The sequence below is a fragment of the Pristiophorus japonicus genome, chromosome 8 (assembly GCF_044704955.1).
Source record: "Pristiophorus japonicus isolate sPriJap1 chromosome 8, sPriJap1.hap1, whole genome shotgun sequence".
NCBI classification, from domain to species: Eukaryota; Metazoa; Chordata; class Chondrichthyes; family Pristiophoridae; genus Pristiophorus; species Pristiophorus japonicus.
In genome coordinates, this window is record NC_091984.1 from 85,168,668 (window position 1) to 85,189,210 (window position 20,543).

General features: G+C 44.6%; 1 protein-coding gene across 8 annotated transcripts in view; it reads left to right on the top strand.

The window, feature by feature from the left end:
- Positions 1–20,543, top strand: part of LOC139268607 (guanine nucleotide-binding protein G(I)/G(S)/G(O) subunit gamma-12) — a 213,817-nt gene that overhangs the window by 89,094 nt on the left and 104,180 nt on the right. Inside the window, exon 1 of one of the 8 annotated variants that reach the window (XM_070886998.1) lies at positions 6,427–6,464. The exons of 6 other annotated variants lie outside the window; for them this stretch is intronic. The gene's annotated coding sequence lies outside the window, so the exon portion shown is untranslated. Of the gene's footprint in view, positions 1–6,426; positions 6,465–6,736; positions 6,835–20,543 lie in introns of those variants that run through there. One more of the 8 variants, XM_070886999.1, reaches the window with a different exon arrangement.

The following is a 20,543-nucleotide window of genomic DNA, read 5'->3' on the forward strand; positions in this document are numbered from 1 at the left end:
TTTGGTCACCTAACTTGAGGAAGGACGTTCTTGCCATTGAGGGAGTGCAGCGAAGGTTCACCAGACTGATTCCCGGGATGGCGGGACTGACATATCAAGAAAGACTGGATCGACTGGGCTTGTATTCATTGAAGAATGAGAGGGGATCTCATAGAAACGGTTAAAATACTGACGGGTTTAGACAGGGTAGATGCAGGAAGAATGTTCCCAATGTTGGGGAATTCCAGAACCAGGGGTCACAGCCTAAGGATAAGGGGTAAGCCATTAAGGACCGAGATGAGGAGAAACTTCTTCACCCAGAGAGTGGTGAACCTGTGGAATTCTCTACCACAGAAAGTTGTTGAGGCCAATTCACTAAATATATTCAAAAAGGAGTTAGATGTAGTCCTTACTACTACGGGGATCAAGGGGTATGGCGAGAAAGCAGGAATGGGGTACTGAAGTTGCATGTTCAGCCATGAACTCATTGAATGGCGATGCAGGCTCGAAGGGCCGCATGGCCTACTCCTGCACCTATTTTCTATGTTTCTATGTTACTGTAGTTGTACAGAGATTGGTGAGGGCACCTGGAATATTGTGTTCAGTTTTGGTCCTCTAATCTGAGGAAGGGCGTTCTTGCTATTGAGAGTACAGCGAAGGTTCACCAGATTGATTCCTGGGATGGCAGATGACATATGAGGAGAGACTGGGTCAACTGAGCTTGTATCCACTGGAGTTTAGAAGAATGAGAGGGGATCTCATAGAAACATATAAAATTCTGATGGGATTGGACAGGTTAGAGGCAGGAAGAATGTTCCTGTTCCTGTTCCTGGGGAGTTCCAGAACCAGGAGTCACAGTCTAAGAATAAGGGGTAAGCCATTTAGGACCAAGATGAGGAGAAACTTCTTCGCTCAGAGAGTGGTTAACCTGTGGAATTCCCTACCGCAGAAAGTTGCTGAGCCAGTTCGTTAGATGTATTCAAAAGGGAGTCAGATATGGCCCTTACGGCCAAAGGGATTAAGGGGTATGGAGAGAAAGCAGGAATGGGGTACTGAAGTTGAATGATCAGCCATGATCCTATTGAATCGTGGTGCAGGCTCGAAGAGCCGAATGGCCTGCTCCTGCACCTAATCTCTATGTGTCTAATAGGTAGAAGGATTAGAGTTGAGGAGCACCTTTTTCACCCAGAAGGTGGTGAGGGTCTGAAACTCACTGCATGAAAGGGTGGTAGAGGCAGAAACCCTCATCGCATTTAACAAGGACTTGGATATGCACTTGAAGTGCCGTAAGCTGCAAGGCTACGGACCAAGAGCTGGAAAGTGGGATTAGGCTGGATAGCTCCTTTTCAGCCGGCACAGACACAATGGGACGAGTGGCCTCCCTCTGTGCCGTAAATTTCTATGATCAAATTGCACTATCTTCCAGGAACGTGCCTGAGCAACTATTAGCAAATTACAAGGCTAACAAGTTCCAGTATATCTCGCACTACAAAATGGTTTGTCGTTCCAGACATTTTCAGCATAGCTTTCAGCAACTGGCCAGGTGCCAGGATCTGAGCATTGTCTTAGATTAAAATGAGTACGTTTTCCAGTCAGCGTGAGCTTGACCAGAAACAAGGTGGTGCAGAACTGTCGAGAACTGACATTTCATGTAGTCCTGTGGGCAGCTTTGTTGATCATGCTGTTGAAAAATTTTAGGTGTGTCAAACACCAGTGATTGGGCAGGAAATCTCATGCTTTTGCAGGAAGGCAGCAAGCTTATAACCAAAACGCACATCTGGAAGGAGTGCAGGAGATCTGTGTGTGCTGTAGGCCTCCAAGAACAACAGCTCGGCTTCCTAACCCTCCCGGAATGACCGGGATCGGGGGTGCCTTCCCTGAGCACTGTATCCAGGAGCCCGGGAGATTAGCGATTTTAAACTTCCCGCCCAGTGCGCCTTACCCCCCTTCCCCACCCTCGGGCCATGACTTCACCTGGTCACCGCAGGGAGCTGCGACCATGTGGAGTGCAGTCGGGAGGGGGCTGGGGAATTGGAAATCGGGTGATCTGTGGAGTGGGGTGGAGGTAGTTTTCCTCAGTGTCCCCTCTTACCCGGCCTTCGGATTCCCCTCTTCCCACACCCCCATGCCCTTCAGGCTCCTCCTACTCATCTTTGTGGTCTCTTTGATTCAAGTGGGGGTGAGGGGCGGTGGGCCTCAGCCACAGGGGTCGTCATGATGACGCTTCTTTGTAAGGTGAAGTTGTGCAGCATTTAGCACACAACAATTCTTGAAACCTTAAGCACTTTGTTACCTTTGTTCAGGCACCTGAAGTGCTGCTTCAACATGTTCTTGTTATTCTGGTGGATGCCAGTGCCTCGTGTATATGCTCACCTGGTGCCCTGGGATATTGCACAGGTGTTATGAGTCATGGCTCCGGAGGATAGCCTTGATCATCCAGGAACCACCCTGAACCTTGGTGGGATGGTCGGCTGCCTTAATATGAAGGCATCCTGTCATACCTGGAAAGTGAACATTGAGCATAATTTGGCGCTGACTGTTGCAAACAAGCTGAACACAGTGCTGCTGCCAGTTGTCTTGGGGGAAGTACGTGAACTTGATTGCTTTGCACTACTGCCTAGTGTTGCTGATATCCAAGTGGAAACCTGAAATTATCCTGGAGCATACAAGTTAATGGCGTTGGTAACCTTGTTACCCTTGCAGTGGAGTTTGGCTGCAGGTCTGCTTGAACCATGCAGTGTAACATCTGCACACTCTGCAGCTCTGACAAATGGAGATATATGCACCTCTGCCTGTAGATTCAAATGTGAGTTACTGTGAGTGGATGTGACTTGAATCCAGCCTGACCTGCATCCCTCTATTGGTCCATCTCCTTTTCTTCCAAAAAGCAGATATATAGGATTCCCTTGAGGAAACCTTTTGTTGGATTATTGAAGCTTTTGGGAAGAGGAGAAAGCTGCACCCCAACAACTGCTGCTGAAAAGCTATATCACAACAGCAAAATTATTACTGAGTTCTTTTAAATACTTAAGTCATTAGCGCAAGTCATTAGCATATCCATTTTGTACAAGCAGCTAGATCACTCTTATTGCACTGGGAAATGTGTATCGGTCATTGGAACATCACTTCAATATTGATTTGAAAATATGTCAAGTTGTCCTGTCTCATTAAGTTGTGAGATGTCATGAAATATACCTCAAACTTTTGCAGTAGATACATTCCTGAAGTAGAAAGGATTCAAAACCCACTAACTGTGCTTGGATTTAGCATTAATTTTAAAAGTAAGATTATTCTCTTTATAGCATTTTTTAATAACTTTTTTCATACTGTACTTTCCGTGCAGATTATTAGAATAGATTAAAATTTCTAAGTAATGGTAATAAACGAAATTGATATTAAAACTTATATAGTCAAAGTTAGATACTTTCATCTAACAGCACGTGATCACAATAGTCTAAATGTATTACACCTGTAGGTGGTGCTATGAGCATAAAGTTCTGTAAAAGTGCAGTCCACAGCAAAACTAATGAACCCATCTTTCGGGCCTCGCAGGAGGAAAAAATGTTTTTAAATTCCTTTTTTTTTGTAAATGTAGGGCACCATTTATAAAAGAAATCACAATCTGCAACCCAACTTGTCCCAGAACCACTCTTCCTCCCTTCACTGAACAGAGATATCTGCCTGCATCACTATTCTCGTCCTACAATGAACAAATACATAGTGCCCTACACCTCAATGCCCCCTCCCCCCCACTGAACAAGATTTTGGCCCAGATCAGTCACAATCTAATTAAATAATGGAACAGGCTCGAGAGGCTGAATCAATGGCCTGCTCCTGTTCCTATGAAAGTTGCCCACCTCTTTTCCCCCCCCCCCCCCCAAAAAAAAAGCACTACTGAACCCTGATGGCTGCAGTTCCCTACCCCTCATCCACCTCCTCTTCCCTTCCCTACCCCTCTGCTCTTCGGTCCCCCACCATGGTTCCATTTTCTACTTTAACCCTACTTGACCTTAAAAAAAAAAAATAATTAAAATTGGTCTCGCCTCTCCGTGTACAGAACCCTGGGAGATTAACTAGTAATTTTAAACAAACAGATAATGCTGAAAATGTACAGCAAGTCAACCAGCATTGAAAGAACTGTAGATTATTATTGAGGGTGGTTCCCTCAATCAGAGCTGGTTACATCTATCATTATATTTACTTCAAATTTCCACCATATGTGGATTTCCTTTTTACTGGTATTGTTTATGTTGCTTCCATTTTATTTATTTAGTTGTATTGCACTTTTTAAAGTGTAGAATGCAACATGGAGAAATTATAGGGTAAAGCACTTTTAAGTCCGATCGAGCAGACAAGGTTGAAAAGTATAAAAAATAGTTCATTTTACTGCAGTGGCATGTTCAAGATCCTGGGTTATCCTGATTTTTTTTCTTTAAGGCAAGTTTTATTTCTAAAGAAGGTTTATGAAAATACCAGCAACATTAATTGTATATCTGGACAGTGACTTGCTTCCATTCCATTTCAGTCCTTTTTTGATGGTGCATTGCTGTTTACTAGAAGTAAAGAAATCTCTTAACGTACCTCAGCATAGATGAAAGTATGGCCTCTGAGGCATTTTGCCTCGGTGTTGCATGTCTAATTTTCAGCCACTGTGGATCTGTGTGTGTGCGCGTGTGGAGATGCATCAGGAGAGAAAAATGTAAACTCGAGTGCGTACCCAAACAATCACTAGAGATGTTACAAATAACTTTGTGGAGTAAATGACGAGAAGAAAATATGAAAAATAAAATAATTATTTCAGTATTTTATGCAGTATATTATTTACCTAATAATTTAACCATCATAAAAAAGTTCTGAGGCGGGAGAAGGGAAGTATTCATCTTTAACTACTGCAATCATTCATGGAAAGCGAAGCAAAAATAATCTTCATACGATAAATAATTGTGAATAAAAGGTTTTGGGGAGTGAAGAACAAAGTTACTTGCATCTTTCTGTAAAGTTGTACCTAAACTTGCATTTATATAGTGCCCATAACATAGCAAAATGTCCCAAGGCGCTTAACCGGAGTGATATCAATAAAAACATTTTTGAGCCTGAGCCACAGAAGGAGATATCGGGACAGATTGGTCAAAGGGGTAGGTTTTAAGAAGCATCTTGAAAGAAGCGACAGAAGTAGAGAAGCGGAGATGTTTAGAGGGGAATTCCAGAACTTAAGAGCAAGGCAGTTGAAAGCACAGCTGCTAATGGTGGAGCGATTAAAATCGGGGATGAGCAAGAGGCCAGAATTGGAGGAACACGGAGATCTTGAAGGTTTGTAGGGCTGGAGGAGGTTTGAGATAGGGAGGGGTGAGGCCATGGAGGGATTTGAAACCAAGGATGAGGATTTTAAACTTGAAGCGTTGTCTGAGCAAGAGCCAGTGAAAGTCTGAGCACGGGTGATGGGTGAACGAGACTTCGAGCGAGTTAAGATACGGGCAGCAGAGTTTTGGATGACAAGTTTACGGAGTGTAGAAGATGGGAAGCCAGGCAGGAGAGCATTGGAATAGTCATGTCTAGAGGTAAAGGCATGGATGAGGGTTTCAGCAGCAGATGAGCTGGGGCAGGGTCGGAGTCGGGCAATGTTGGAGGTAGAGGTCGTCTTGATGATGGAGCAGATATGTGGTCGGAAGCTCATCTCGGGGTCTCACACATCATCAAGGTCGCGAACGGTCTGGCTCAGCTTCAAACAGTTGATAAGTAATAAGGGAGTAAAGGGTTGTGGGGAGCGGGCAGGGAAGTGGAGCTGAGTCCATGATCAGATCAGCCATGATCTTATTGAATGGCAGAGGAGGCTCGAGGGGCAAATGGCTGACTCCTGCTCCTATTTCTTATGTTCTTGTGTTCTTATATTAATTCTATGCATCACAGCAATTGGTAAATTGCTGCCACATTCAGCATGCATGATAAACATCCAAAAACTGCACTTCAGGACCTGGAATACCTGTGACAATGCTTTTGGGGTGATGGGCACTCGCATAAAAACAGCGTATACTGAAAATCTGAAATAACGAAAGAAAATATTGGAAATGCACAGAAGGGTCATTTAGCACCTGAGGTTATTTTGGGTGCAATCCTTAGTAGATATAGGTTTTCCAAGCTTGTTACAGTGGTGTCTTTTTTGGGCATGTATTACTAATGGCTTTCAAACCATTATAAAAGCTTTCAGAATTATTTAATAGTAAAAAATTCTGAGAGGCCACTACCATCACAAAGGGGTTAAGGAAGCATAAAGCTCAAATGGAGAAGTTTAAAATCTGTTTCCTTTTAACGTCGGCAACAATGCCAGTCATTACTGATCCAGCCAATTGGAACAACAAATCATTAACTATGGTTAATGTCCTATAGTTTCCTGTCATAATTGTGAAGGGAGGCTGGGGCGAGGTTGCTTATTTCATAGTCGGGAAAGGATGTAAAAGTTTGCCAAGAGGAGGAAGTACTCGTTTCTAGTAAGACAAATGTAGATTGAAGGAGCTTGCAACACTTTGAGCATGTATAGTGTTCCTGTGTAGTATTTTGCTAAAATATGACCACATACATGCACCAAGGAACCATGAATTCAGTTACCCTGTACTTGCTTAAGGTTTAAACTTCAATTTCCCTTGGTGGAGGGGTCAATTACGAGGGGGCATAGTTTTAAGGTGTTTGGTGGAAGGTTTAGAGGGGATTTGAGGGGAGGCTTTTTCACGCAGAGGGTTGTGGGGATCTGGAACTCACTGCCTGGAAGAGTGGTGGATGCAGAAACCCTCACCACATTTAAAAGGTGCTTGGATGGGCACTTAAAGTGCCGTAACCTGCAGGGTTACGAACCTAAAGCTGGTAAGTGAGATTAGACTGGATTGTTGGCTGGCGCAGATACGATGGTAAGTACTGCAGGGAATCGAATACGGCCAGGGTGATGATCTGGACTCGTTTCGATCGCCTGGATGGGTCGGAGAGGAATATTCCCAGATTTTTTTTTCCCCCAATTGGCCTGGTATTTGCCTCTCCCAGGAGATCACATGGCTCCGGTTGGGGTAGAGTGCAGAATGTTTCAATGCAAGGGGTATCACAGTTGTGTGAGGTAGACTGATTGGGCCTGGTGCTCCCTTACCTTTCCACTGTTGTTCATTGTCCATAGGTTTATATGAACAGGGCTGCTGACCGAGGGCTGTGCGGCTCTTTGTCGGCTGGTGCGCATACCATGGGCCGAAATGGCCTCCTTCTGCGCTGTATATTTCTATGTTTCTAATTTAATTTTAGTATTTTTAATAGAGTTTAAACGTGTTGGGCAGAATGTTTGCAATAGCGCAACTGATTTATATTTCAAAATGTAGAATTTTAAAAATTGGACTGCACAAATGTATTTATTTCCTTTTTAAAGTTTTTAAATAAGAACATTTTTCAGACAAAAATTTTTTTTGAATGCAGCAACGACAACTTGCATTTATGTGGCGCCTTTAATGTAGTAAAACATCCCAAGGCATTTCACAGGAGCATTACCAAACAAAATTTGACAGAGCAACATATGGTGATATTTGGACGAATGACCAAAAGCTTGGTCAAAGAGTTCGGTTTTAAATAGCGTCTTAAAGGAGGAGAGATGAAGAGGTTTTGGGAGGGAATTCCAGAGCTTAGGCGAAAGCAGCTGAAAGCACGGCCGCCAATGGTGGCACGCTTAATGCACGAGAGGCCAGAATTGGATGCATGTTAAAGAACTGTTGGGTATAACTACAGCTTTTCATAAAGACTGCTTTAAATTATTTTTGTACTACCACACCACGCATTTTGTTCTCCCTCAAACCAATACATGCACATGCGTGTATATGCAAAAGATGTGATTGCACTGGAAAGGGTACAGAGGAGATTTACGAGGATGTTGCCGGGAGTGAAGAATCTTAGCTATAAGGACAAATTGAATAGGCTGGGTTTGTTTTCCTTTGAACAGAGGAGGCTGAGGGGAGACCTCATTGAGATGTATAAAATTATAAGGGGCCTGGATATAGTGGATAAAAAGTGCCCTTTTCCCTTAGCAGAGGGGTCAACAACCAGGGGACATAGATTTAAAGTAATTGGTAGAAAGTTTTGAGGGGAAATTTCTTCATGCAGAGGGTTGTGGGGGTCTGAAACTCACTGCCTGAAAGGGTGGTAGAGGCAGAAACCCTCACCACATTTAAAAGGTACTTGGTTACAGCACTTCACCTGCAGGGCTATGGACCAGGAGCTAGGGATTGGATTAGGCTGGATAGCCTCTCGTGGGCCGGCGCAAACACAATGGACCGAAATGGCATTCTTCCGTGTTGTAACTTTCGATGTTTACACGCACACGCACATTCATGCACACATTTTGGCAACTTTCACTCGCGGCTAGTCACCTGTGTAAGTAGTTATAAAGTGTGCGTGTAGGTTTTTTCCTATCTCTGACTGTCTTATTAATGTTTCTCTTGACTACTCTTTGAAGATTCAGCATCACAGACTTGCCTCTGAGAATAGAGTCAAGCAGACATTGGGCTCAAAGCTATGAACCTACATTCCAACTGAAGTGCTATTCCAGTTATACCCTTAGATTGCCTCTATTTTATAAATTTTATTTCTCTTTCACTAGCTGCTCAGCTTTGCCTAAAACATTTTTCCATAACTCTTCCATTTTTTTTTCAAAACTATAAAGCTTATGATTTGTTAGTACAGGGTAGTAGCTGTTATGTACTTGAAAAGTTATTTGTAATATAATCCTGTAATGATGGAGGACCCAGTTTCTTAAAAGCACTGATTTGGAGGCACAGAAAAATAGTTCTTTATATTTACCCTCTGATAGGCACCAACAGCATAGAGGACAGTAAAAGAAGAACGGCACTTCGAGGTCACAACTTGAGGGCTCAATTTTCCCCAGTGATTTGCACATTTATTTTGGCGCGCGCCACGTTTTTTGGCCTAAATTTTAAAAAAAACAAGTTTCCCCGAAGATTTTCACAATTATGCAAGTTTGGTCAACTTACAATTTTCCTAGGACGCCATATGTGACCACTCCCAAAAATCCTTGTGGGCATTTAAAGACCAGCGCACATCAAAAAATCAGTGTATTTTTTTTAGGCGAAGTTTTGGAGGGAGTCAAGAACGCACAAATACGCATCATCAAGCTTAAATTTTTCCAACTGAAAACGCAGAAAATGAAAGTTTCACGCAATTCTTTCATTTGGAATTTTTTTTTTTTTTTTTTAAGTGCCACACCACCACCGAACGTCTCTAAACTGGGCTCGAGGGTCGGAGCGTCGGGCGGCAGAATGGGTCCATCCCCCGGACACTGGCTCGGGGCTCGGCTTGAAAAGAGGGGGGCGGGGGTGGAATCCGAACTGAAGGCATGAGAAGCCTTACACTATGCAGCAAGCAGCATCAAATGAAGCCCAGGGTGGGGGTGTTTCTCGATCTAAGCAAGCCCATTGCGCATGCTCAGACCTGGATGTGGTCCATACTAGGGCGACTACCTTGGGGAGGGAGACAACAAAAGAAGCTTGTCCTGCCTGCCGTTTTGAGCTTCTTGCAAAGGTACAATTTAATCATGGGGGCAATACTGACAATGCCATACCTCGTGCCAGCCTTCTGCATGAAGGTGCTGTGGAGGGGACAATTGATTCGACGTCATCGCATGAGGTACCTCAGAGCACGTAGGATGATGGGGTGGTGGCCTTACTCACGTCGGTTATATCGAGACAGGCGTTCAGACCTGCACCTGAGTGATACAGACTGTGTCAGAAGGCTGCGTTTCCGAAAAGAAGTTGTAATTGAAATCTCTGAGTTAGTAAAAGCAGACCTGCAACCTAGAAGTGTCAGGAGGACTGCTTTCAGTTGAAGTGAAGGTTACAGTTGTACTTTCATTCTGTGCATCTGGATTGTTCCAGGCCACCACTGTGGATGTGTGCATCATTTCTCAACATGCAACATACATCTGCATTCGGCAGGTGATTGCACTATTATGCCCAGAGGAATGACTACATAAAGTTCCCCATGACTGCCCAGACAATGTGTGAAAGGGCTGTGGGCTTCTCCAGGATTGCTGGCTTTCCAGAGGTATAGGGCTGCATTGATTGTACCCACATCGCCTTATGAGCACCTTTTGGAGGATTCTGAGATGTACAGGAACAGAAAAGGCTTCCACTCCGTGAATGTGCAGCTCATCCGTGACGATATGCATCGCATCATGTCAGTTGATGCAAGGTACCCAGGGAACATCCATGATGTGTTCATCCTATGCGAGAACACTATATCTGCCATGTTTCAGCAGCAGCCAGAAGGGCAGAACTGACTACTGGGAGACAAAGGGTACAGCCTTGCCACCTGGCTCATGACGCCCCTACACGTAACCTGGGTGGAAGCTAACCGGGAATACAACATGTTGCACATTGCGACGCACAGCATAATAGAGAGGACCATTGGCATCTTGAAACAGCGTTTCCGTTGCCTGGACCATTCCGGAGGTTACTTGCAATACTCCCCTGAGATTGTTGGTTAGTTAACTGTTGTGTGCTCCATGCTGCATAATTTAGTCATCATGAGGCAGCAGCAGCTGGTAGTAGAAGACCCACCTGAGGTGAGAGTGGCTGATGAGGAAGATGCAAATGACGAGGAGGAGGATGATGAGGAAGCCATGCAACTACCTAAACCCGGAGCGCAGAGGAGGGCGGGCCTTGTGCCTCTAACGATTGCTCGAGCCTTGCACCAGCAGCTCATCCGTGAACGCTTTGCTGCCTGAAGGCTCAGCGGCAACTATTCATAATGGACCATGTTTGCTGTTTGGACCTGTTCCATAATGTTGTGTTGTGTTAATGGAACGAATAATGAAAATAATAGTTGTAATTTAAAATATATTATTCAAAAGTTTAATAAACATTTGTTTGTACTTAACTTTAATAAAATTATTCTTGTATCAAACTTTAAAGTTTTCAGTTAAGATCACTTACAAACTTAAAGACCACTTATTAACTTTTAAAATTGTATATTTACATCACTTACAAAAAACTTTTAATTTGAGAACAGTAACAACAATAATAACAACAATAGCAGCAAAGAAAGGCTGCATCCATCTCTACTCTACCTTATTCTAAGACCGCCCGTTGTGCTTGGTCTTGTTGACTGCACCCCTGCCCGCAGGCGGTGGCGCAGCATTTCTCGGGTTGGTACCAAGCTTATTCTTTTGAACATCTTGGGTAATGCGCACATCTTGCTATAATGTGGAAGGCCCGGCTTGGGCCGCTTCAGAGGCTGGTCTGGGGATTGGAGTGGGAGTGACAGTTGATTCTGTCAATGGGCACGGGGTCTGGGCATGTTCCCTTATTGCAGCAGCTAACTTCGACATTACCTCCCTCATGTGCCCTGACACTGTGTCAACTACCTGCAACATTCCCTCTTTCATGTTTGCCGACAGTGTCTCAGCAACCTGTGACGTGCCCTCCCTCATGTTGAGCTGCAGCGTCTCAACTACCTGCAACATTCCCTCCCTCGTGCCCTGACAGTGTCTTAACTATCTGCAACATTCCCTCCCTCATGTTCATTGACATTGTATCTGCTGCCTAAGACATTCCCTCCCTCATGTTCCCGGACAGTGTTCCCGTTTCTCGTGAGAGTGTTGTTACTTCTCCCGACAGTCCCGATACCTCGTCACGCACCCCACTGATGGTATCCAGGAGTGATCGCGTAAGGTCAATACTCTCCGCACTCATTGCCATCATCTGAACCACATCCGTTAGATCCTGCACCTCAGGAGAGAATTGTTGAACTCTTCTTCCCCTCCTCACCTTGGGTGTGGCTCGCTGCAACCCACTGGGACCCGCAGCCTCGGACGGTGGGGCCCTGGGTGTGCCTTGGTGCAGCCCACTGGAATCCCCAGCCTTGGACTGTTGGAAACCATGGAATGTCCCAGCAACACGTACCACTCAGGAAAAGGGCTGGCACCTCAATGGGCGGCACCTGCGCCTCCTCCAAAGTGAGTATAACAATGGGGGCTTCATCCATTTCCTCCTCACGCCCATGCTCTTGGTCTGGAAGGTGGGATTGGAAGATGTTCTCCCCTTCAGGCTCGTCTGCATCTGAATAATCTTCTGCATTGTCAGGGTTGGCCTCAAGTTCTGCAAAATAAAACAGAATAGACAAATGGTTAGCCACAGAGGAGGGGGCAGGATGGGTGGCATGAGTCGGCTCACACAGCGCAGACAGCAGGCTGATTTGAAGGATCACGATGAATGATAAGCTCGTTGCCACATTGCTTCAACCGAGGCGTAGCTGCCGGAGACATCCCCAGGAACCGAAGAATGGCTAGCCCGCGCTATACCTGTAAAGAAATGCTACTGTACCTGTAAAGAAAGAGGTCCCCTTGTACAGTAGGTTTGATACTAGTTATTAACTGAAGCAGCAGGTGCAAAGCACTTGAGTTAGCAAATACTCCACCTTATGTAATCATGATATGGCTGTTGTTTAATACTTTCTCATGCAATGTCCTGGTTCATGGTAACTAAAGAAAGGAACGAAAAGCAAAATGAAGCCATTTTTGCCCCTGCAGTAATATCTTCAATAACAATATTTAAAAATTGAAGATCTTATAAAATTGCGATGGAAAATACTGAAATTATTGGAAACCTATTTCCATGAACCCTAAGTCTTGGGCACCTGCTGTAATAAAATACCATGTTTGAACGTGATCTTAAAACGGGCGCTTGCTGTAAGTGACCTTTTTATTGTCCCGAAAATATCTCCTCTCCCCTCTCCTTTCTCCCGAAAGCACTGATTCAAGCAGTTACATTTCCACAGGCGGTGACCATCCTCGGTTACCTTGCCCAAATGACCACTCTTTGTGTGAGTATGGAGAATGAGTGTCAGCAGGCTATATTTTACTGTGGAGCATCTCGATGCCATCTTCCCAATGTCCATACCCATGCACTTTGTAGCGCAGATCACTGGATAGTAATCGGAGCAGGGACCCTGCTTTTTTTTCCTCTCGCGTGAGCCCAGCGATGTTGGAGCGAGTTATTGCGTCTCTACAGCCATGCTGGCTGAGATTTGCTCACTCAACTCTGATTGAAATTGGGACCACCTTAGTCTGTATGTATGGCTTAGTTCTTAATACTGTTCTGGGCACAGAATTTCCAATTGAACCAATGGAGAATCTTATTACAGCACTTTTTAAAACTCAGAAGACGAATAACAAATTTGGATTGTTTAACTTGAGCATGCTGTTTCAGTTGGCGCACTGAATATTTTTCTCTCAGCAGTGAGGGCTGATTGATGATATCGGAATTGCTGGACTTGGCCAGTGCCAGACAACTGAATTAATGGACTCAATTTAAATGGCATGATTGCTGAAGGAATCCTGGGTTAGTAACTATTTGACATTATTTATTATTTTTTGACATTATTTGACAACTTTATTACACTGGTATTCAGAAGTTGGTGCCAGCTTGTTCTCTTGGTATTACCTGCACTCAGTTATACAAAACTATTGAAACAATTCAATATTGTACAGGTTGAACCTCCTTTATCCGGAACCCTCGGGACTTGGCCTGTTCCGGATAAGGGATTTTTCTGGACAAAGGGTGGTCACGTTAAATTGGATGGTACTGGTACTGAGCAAGGAGATATCGGGGCTGCCTGTCTTGGGGCTGGGATTGTGGCAGAGAGATCATTTGGTGGGGGGGGGGGCGCGGTGGATCGTGGGGTTAGGCCAGCAATTGCTGGGGTCAACAGCGAGGAAAAACTTCAATTTGTTCATGTTGGAGTTCTGCGCATGTGCTACCCGGTGGCTGGGAATGGTTCCGCATAGAAACATAGAAAATAGGTACAGGAGTAGGCCATTCGGCCCTTTGAGCCTGCACCACCATTCAATAAGATCATGGCTGATCATTCACCTCAGTACCCCTCTCCTGCTTTCTCTCCATACCCCTTGATCCCTTTAGCCGTAAGGGCCATATCTAACTCCCTCTAGAATATATCCAATGAGCTGGCATCAACAATGCTCTGCGGTAGGGAATTCCACAGGTTAATAAGTCTTGAGTGAAGAAGTTTCTCCTCATCTCAGTCCTAAATGGCTTATCCCTGATCCTTAGACTATGTCCACTGGTTCTGGACTTCCCCAACATTGGGAAAATTCTTCCTGCATCTAATCTGTCCAGTCCCGTCGGAATTTTATGTTTCTATGAGATCCCCACTCATCCTTCTAAACTCCAGTGAATACAGGCCCAGTCTATCCAGCCTCTCCTCATAAGTCAGTCCTGCCATCCTGGGATTCAGTCTGGTGAACCTTCACTGCACTCCCTCAATAGCAAGAACATGCTTCCTCAGATTAGGAAACCAAAACTGAACACAATATTCCAGGTGAGGTGTGCAACTGCAGTAAGATCAGTCGATAGACTGTTGGAAAATGATCACCAATGCATCCACTATTTCTAGGGCCACTTCCTTAAGTACTCTGGGATGCAGACTATCAGGCTCCAGGGATTTATCGGCCTTCAATCCCATCAATTTCCCGAACACAATTTCCCGCCTAATAAGGATTTCCTTCAGTTCCTCCTTCTCACTAGACCCTCGGTCCCCTAGTATTTCCAGAAGGTTATTTGTGTCTTCCTTCGTGAAGACAGACCCAAGGTATTTGTTTAACTGGTCCACCATTTCTTTGTTCCCCATTATAAATTTACCTGAATCTGACTGCAAGGGACGTATGTTTGTCTTCACTAATCTTTTTCTCTTCACATATCTATAGAAGCTTCTGCAGTCAGTTTTTATGTTCCCAGCAAGCTTCCTCTCATACTCTGTTTTCCCCCTCCTAATTAAACCTTTTGTCCTCTGCTGAATTATAAAATTCTCCCAGTCCTCAGGTTTGCTGCTTTTTCTGGCCAATTTATATGCCTCTTCCTTGGATTTAACACTCTCCTTAATTTTCCTTGTTAGCCACAGTTGAGCCACCTTTTCCGTTTTATTTTTACTCCAGACAGGCATGTACAATTGTTGAAGTTCATCCATGTGATCTTTAAATGTTTGCCATTGCCTATCCAACATCAACCCTTTAAGGATCACTCGCCAGTCTGTTCTAGCCAATTCACGTCTCATGCCATCGAAGTTACCTTTCCTTAGGTTCAGGACCCTAGTCTCTCAATTAACTGTGTCACTCTCCATCTTAATAAAGAATTCCACCATATTATGGTCACTCTTCCCCAAAGGGTCTCGCACAACAAGATTGCTAATTAGTCCTTTCTCATTACACATCAACCAGTCTAGGATGGCCAGCCCTCTAGTTGGTTCCTCGACATATTGGTCTAGAAAACCATCCCTAATACACTTCAGGAAATCCTCCTCCACCGCAATGCTACCAGTTTGGTTAGCCCAATCAATATGTAGATTAAAGTCGCCCATGATAACTGCTGTTCCTTTATTGCACGCATCCCTAATTTCTTGTTTGATGCTGTCCCCAACCTCACTACTACTGTTTTGTGGTCTGCACACAATTCCCACTAGCATTTTCTGCCCTATGGTATTCTGTAGCTCCACCCATACCGATTCCACATCATCCAAGCTACTGCCCTTCCTTACTATTGCGTTAATTTCCCCTTTAACCAGCAACCACCCCACCTCCTTTTCCTTTCTGTCTATCCTTCCTGAATGTTGAATACCCCTGGATGTTGAGTTCCCAGCCTTGGTCACCCTGGAGCCATGTCTCCGTAATGCCAATTACATCATATCCGTTAACAGCTATCTGCGCAGTTAATTCGTCCACCTTATTATGAATACTCCTCGCATTGAGGCACTGAGCCTTCAGGCTTGTCTTTTGAACATACTTTGCCCCCTTCGAATTTTGCTGTAATGTGGCCCTTTTTGCTTTTTGCCTTGGGTTTCTCTGCCCTCCACTTTTACTTTTCTTCTTTCTATATTTTGCTTCTGCCCCCATTCTACTTCCCTCTGTCTCCCTGCATTGGTTCCCATCGCCCTGCCCTATTAGTATAACCCCTCCCCAACAGCACTAGCAAACACTCCCCCTAGGACATTGGTTCTGGTCCTGCCCAGGTGCAGATTGTCCGGTTTGTACTGGTCCCACCTCCCCCAGAACCGGTTCCAATGTCCCAGGAACTTGAATCCCTCCCTTCTGCACCACTCCTCAAGCCACGTATTCATCTGAGCTATCCTGCGATTCCTACTCTGACTAGCACATGGCACTGGTAGCAATCCTGAGATTACTACTTTTGAGGTCCTACTTTTTAATTTAGCTCCTAGCTCCCTAAATTCTTCTTGTAGGACCTCATCCCGTTTTTTACCTATATCGTTGGTACCTATATGCACCACGACAACTGGCTGTTCACCCTCCCCCTTCAAAGTGTCTTGCAGCTGCTCCGAGACATCCTTGAATCTTGCACCAGGGAGGCAACATACCATCCTGGAGTCTCGATTGCGGCCACAGAAACGTCTGTCTATTCCCCTTACAATAGAATCCCCTACCACTATTAGCTCTCCCACTCTTTTTTTTCCTGCCCTCCTGTGCAGCAGAGCCATTCACTGTGCCATGGACTTGGCTGCTGCTGCCCTTCCCTGATGAGTCATCCCCCTCAACAGTACCCAAAGCAGTGTATCTGTTTTGCAGGGGGATGACCGCAGGGGACCCCTGCACTACCTTCCTTCCACTGCTCCTCTTGGTCACCTATCCCCTATCTGGCTGTGTAACCTTTACCTGCGGTGTGGCCAAGTCACTAAACGTTCTATTCACGACATCCTCAGCATCATGGATGCTCCAGAGTAAATCCACCTGCAGCTCCAGTGCCGCAATGCGGTCAGTCAGGTGCTGCAGCTGGATACATTTCCCGCACATGTAGTTGTCAGGGACACTGGAAGCATCCCTGACTTCCCACATAGCACAGGAGGAGCATGACACGTGTCCGAGCTCTCCTGCCATGACTTAACCCTTAGATTAACTTAATTTGGCAACAACAATGTTAAAGGTTACCTACTGATAAAGAAAAAGAAAAACTACTCACCAATCACTTACCCCCTTGGCTGTGACATCACCCTTCAATTTCAATCTACTTTGCTTTCTCTCCCTGCACCAGCTGGCCTCCCGACTCGACGCTGGGCCTTTTGTAGGCCTCCGTCGCTGCTCCGCCTCCTCGAACTCCCCGCTGCCTCCCGACTCGACGCTGGGCCTTTTGTTGGCCTATCCGACGTTGCTCCGCCTCCTCGAACTCCCCGCTGCCTCCCGACTCGACGCTGGGCCTTTTGTTGGCCTATCCGACGTTGCTCCGCCTCCTCTAAATCCCCGCTGCCTCCCGACTCGACGCTGGGCCTTTTGTAGGATAAGGAAAGTTCAACCTATACAGGATAATCATTAATAATTCTTTGTGACTTCAACTTTTATAAAGGAGATACAGATGATGAGATTCCTTATTTGTAAAAGATGACTGTTGACTTGAAGTGCATATTATAGGTCAGTTGAACAAAATGTATAGACTTATATTTGTCTTTTTTTTTACTCAAGTGGGTGGGTGCAACTTATTTCAAATAATTCATTTTCAGATTTGCAATTAATATTGTGGCTGTAGTTTGCTTTAGTCTGAAATTTCTCAGATTCCTGCATTCATGAGCTATTTGTGCACATGCATAACTATTGCTTGCTATTCAATGTGAAATTTAACATTAAAAGGAGAGAATACCTGTGCAAAAAGCTGCTTTCTGAGTAAGACATTGAACTTCAGATACTGTATCTCGCTTTAGTAAAATTACTCAGAGGTAAAAGTATATATTTCTGGTACAGCAATGGTACATTTCAGCAGATTTTTTTTAGGCCATTAACAAACCTCCATGTCTATGCATTTTTTCTCCCCATGCTGAGATTCCAAACATATTATAAATAACTAACTTCATAGTTGGAAAGGTGCCATAGTTCCAACACACGTCAGTTCTCAGTACAGTACTTTGCAATATTCTTAGAAGGCTTTGAGTTTTGGGTGGAGTGGGGGTGGTGGAATGTGTGGAGAACTCTTAACATTGTCCAATAGATATTTTAATAAGAGGAGCAACAAAAGGCTTGGATTGGTTATAATAGTCTACAATTATCTGCTAGTTGGCTGTGCTTTAACCCTCAGACTGCTGCAAAGGCCAGAGTAGTTTTATTACTGTAACTCAAAAAAACGCTTAAAATACAATTTTTAGTTTAAAAATAAAAAGTGAAAGCTTGCCCTATTCTTTGCACTTGCCATTTATATTCAACTTCAATTGAACATTTTTAGTACCTAGTCTTTTTTTTTTCTCTCCCTTATTTCCCAATGCTAACTTTAATACCGTTTTACTTGTTTTCTTCTTCTTGTTCCACTCTTCATTTTTGGAAATAGGATCAACTTTTCTTAAACTGGGTTTTCAGTGGCTGAAAAGTTTTAAATCATTTTTTTCAGCCAATTAAAGATCCAGAATGTAAATACTGACACAACTGCATTATAGAGGTAGAAACATGTCAAACAAAAATGACTCGCCCAAATAAGTAACTTTGTGGCAGCTTTTGGAGGCCCACAGCCGAAGATGAATAAATTAATGCTGGAATGATTAATATAGAAATTTACAGCGCAGAAGGAGGCCATTTCGGCCCATCGTGTCCACGCCAGCTGACAAAGAGTCATACGGCCCTCGGTCAGCAGCCCTGACGGTTACATTTAAACCTGTGACCAATGACGAAAGATAAAGAGCACCCAGCCCAACCGGTCCACCCCACACAACTGCGACACCCCTGACACTAAAACATTCTACATTGCATCCCAACAGGAGTCATGTGATCTCCTCCTAGGAGAGGCAAAAACCAGATTTAAAAAACCCAGGCGAACTGGGGGAAAAAAATCTGGGTAAATTCTTCTCCGACCCATCCAAGCAATCAAAACTAATCCAGGAGATCACCCTGACCGTATTCGATTTCCTGCAGTACTTAACCTCTTGTTGGTTGACGCAGACACGATGATATAAGTCTAATCCCAATTACCAGCTCTAGGTCTGTAACCCTGCAGGTTACGGCACTTCAGGTGCCCATTCAAGCACCTTTTAAATGTGGTGAGGGTTTCTGCATCCACTACCCTTCCAGGCAGTGAATTCCAGACCCCCACAACCCTCTGTGTGAAGAAGCTCTCTCTCAAATCCCCTCTGAACCTTCCACCAACCACCTTAAAACTATGCCCTCTCATAATTGGCCCCTTGCTATCCATTATATCCAGGCCCCTCAAAATTTTGTACACCTCAATTAGTTCTCCTCTCAGCCTCCTCTGTACCAATGAGAACAAACCCAGCATATCCAATCCAGCCTCATAGCTAAGATTCTTCATCCGAGGCAGCATCCTAGTAAATCTCCCCTGCACCCTCTCTAGTGCAATCACATCCTTCCTATAATACGGCGACCAGAACTGCACGCAGTACTCCAGCTGAGGCCTAAGCAGAGTATTATACAATTTAAGCATAACCTCCCTGCTCTTGTATTCTATGCCTCGGCCAATAAAGGCAAGCATTCCGTATGCCTTCTTAACCACCTTATCCACCTGGCCTACTTTCAGGGATCTGTGGACAAGCACTCCAAGGTCCCTTTGTTCATCTACACTAAAGTAGCCTACTGCTTAATGTGTATAGCCTTTCCTTATTAGCCCTCCCAAAGTGCATTATCTCACACTTCTCTGAATTAAATTCCATTTGCTATTGCTCTGCCCACCTGACCAGTAACAGAGAAACATAGAAAATAGGTGCAGGAATAGGCCATTCACCTCAGTACCCCTTTCCTGCTTTCTCTCCATACCCCTTAATCCCTTTAGCCGTAAGGGCCGTATCTAACCCCCTCTTGAATATATCGAATGAACTGGCATCAACAACTCTCCGCGGTAGGGAATTCCACAGGTTAACAACTCTCTGAGTGAAGAAGTTTCTCCTCATCTCAGTCCTAAATGGCTTACCCCTTATCCTTAGACTATGTCCTCTGGTTCTGGACTTCCCCAACATCGGGTACATTTTTCCAGCATCTAACCTGTCCAGTCCCATCAGAATTTTATAAGTTTCTCTGAGATCCCCTCTTATCCTTCTAACTCCAGTGAATACAGGCCCAGTCGATCCAGTCTCTCCTCATATGTCAGTCCTGCCATACCAGGAATCAGCCTGGTGAACCTTTGCTGCACTCCCTCAATAGCAAGAATGGCCTTCCTCAGATTAGGAGACCAAAACGGAACACAATATTCCAGGTGAGGCCTCACCAAGGCCCTGTGCAACTGCAGTAAGACCTCTCTGCTCCTATACTCAAATACCCTAGCTATAAAGGCCAACATACTATTTGCCTTCTTCACCGCCTGCTTTACCTGCATGCCAACTTTCAATGACTGATGTACCATGACACCCAGATCTCGTTGCACCTCCCCTTTTCCTAATCTGCCGCCATTCAGATAATATTCTGCCTTCGTGTTTTTGCCACTAAAGTGGATAACCTCACATTTATCCACATTATACTGCATTTGTCATGAATTTGCCCACTCACCTAACCTGTCCAAGTCACCCTGCTGCCTTTTAGCGTC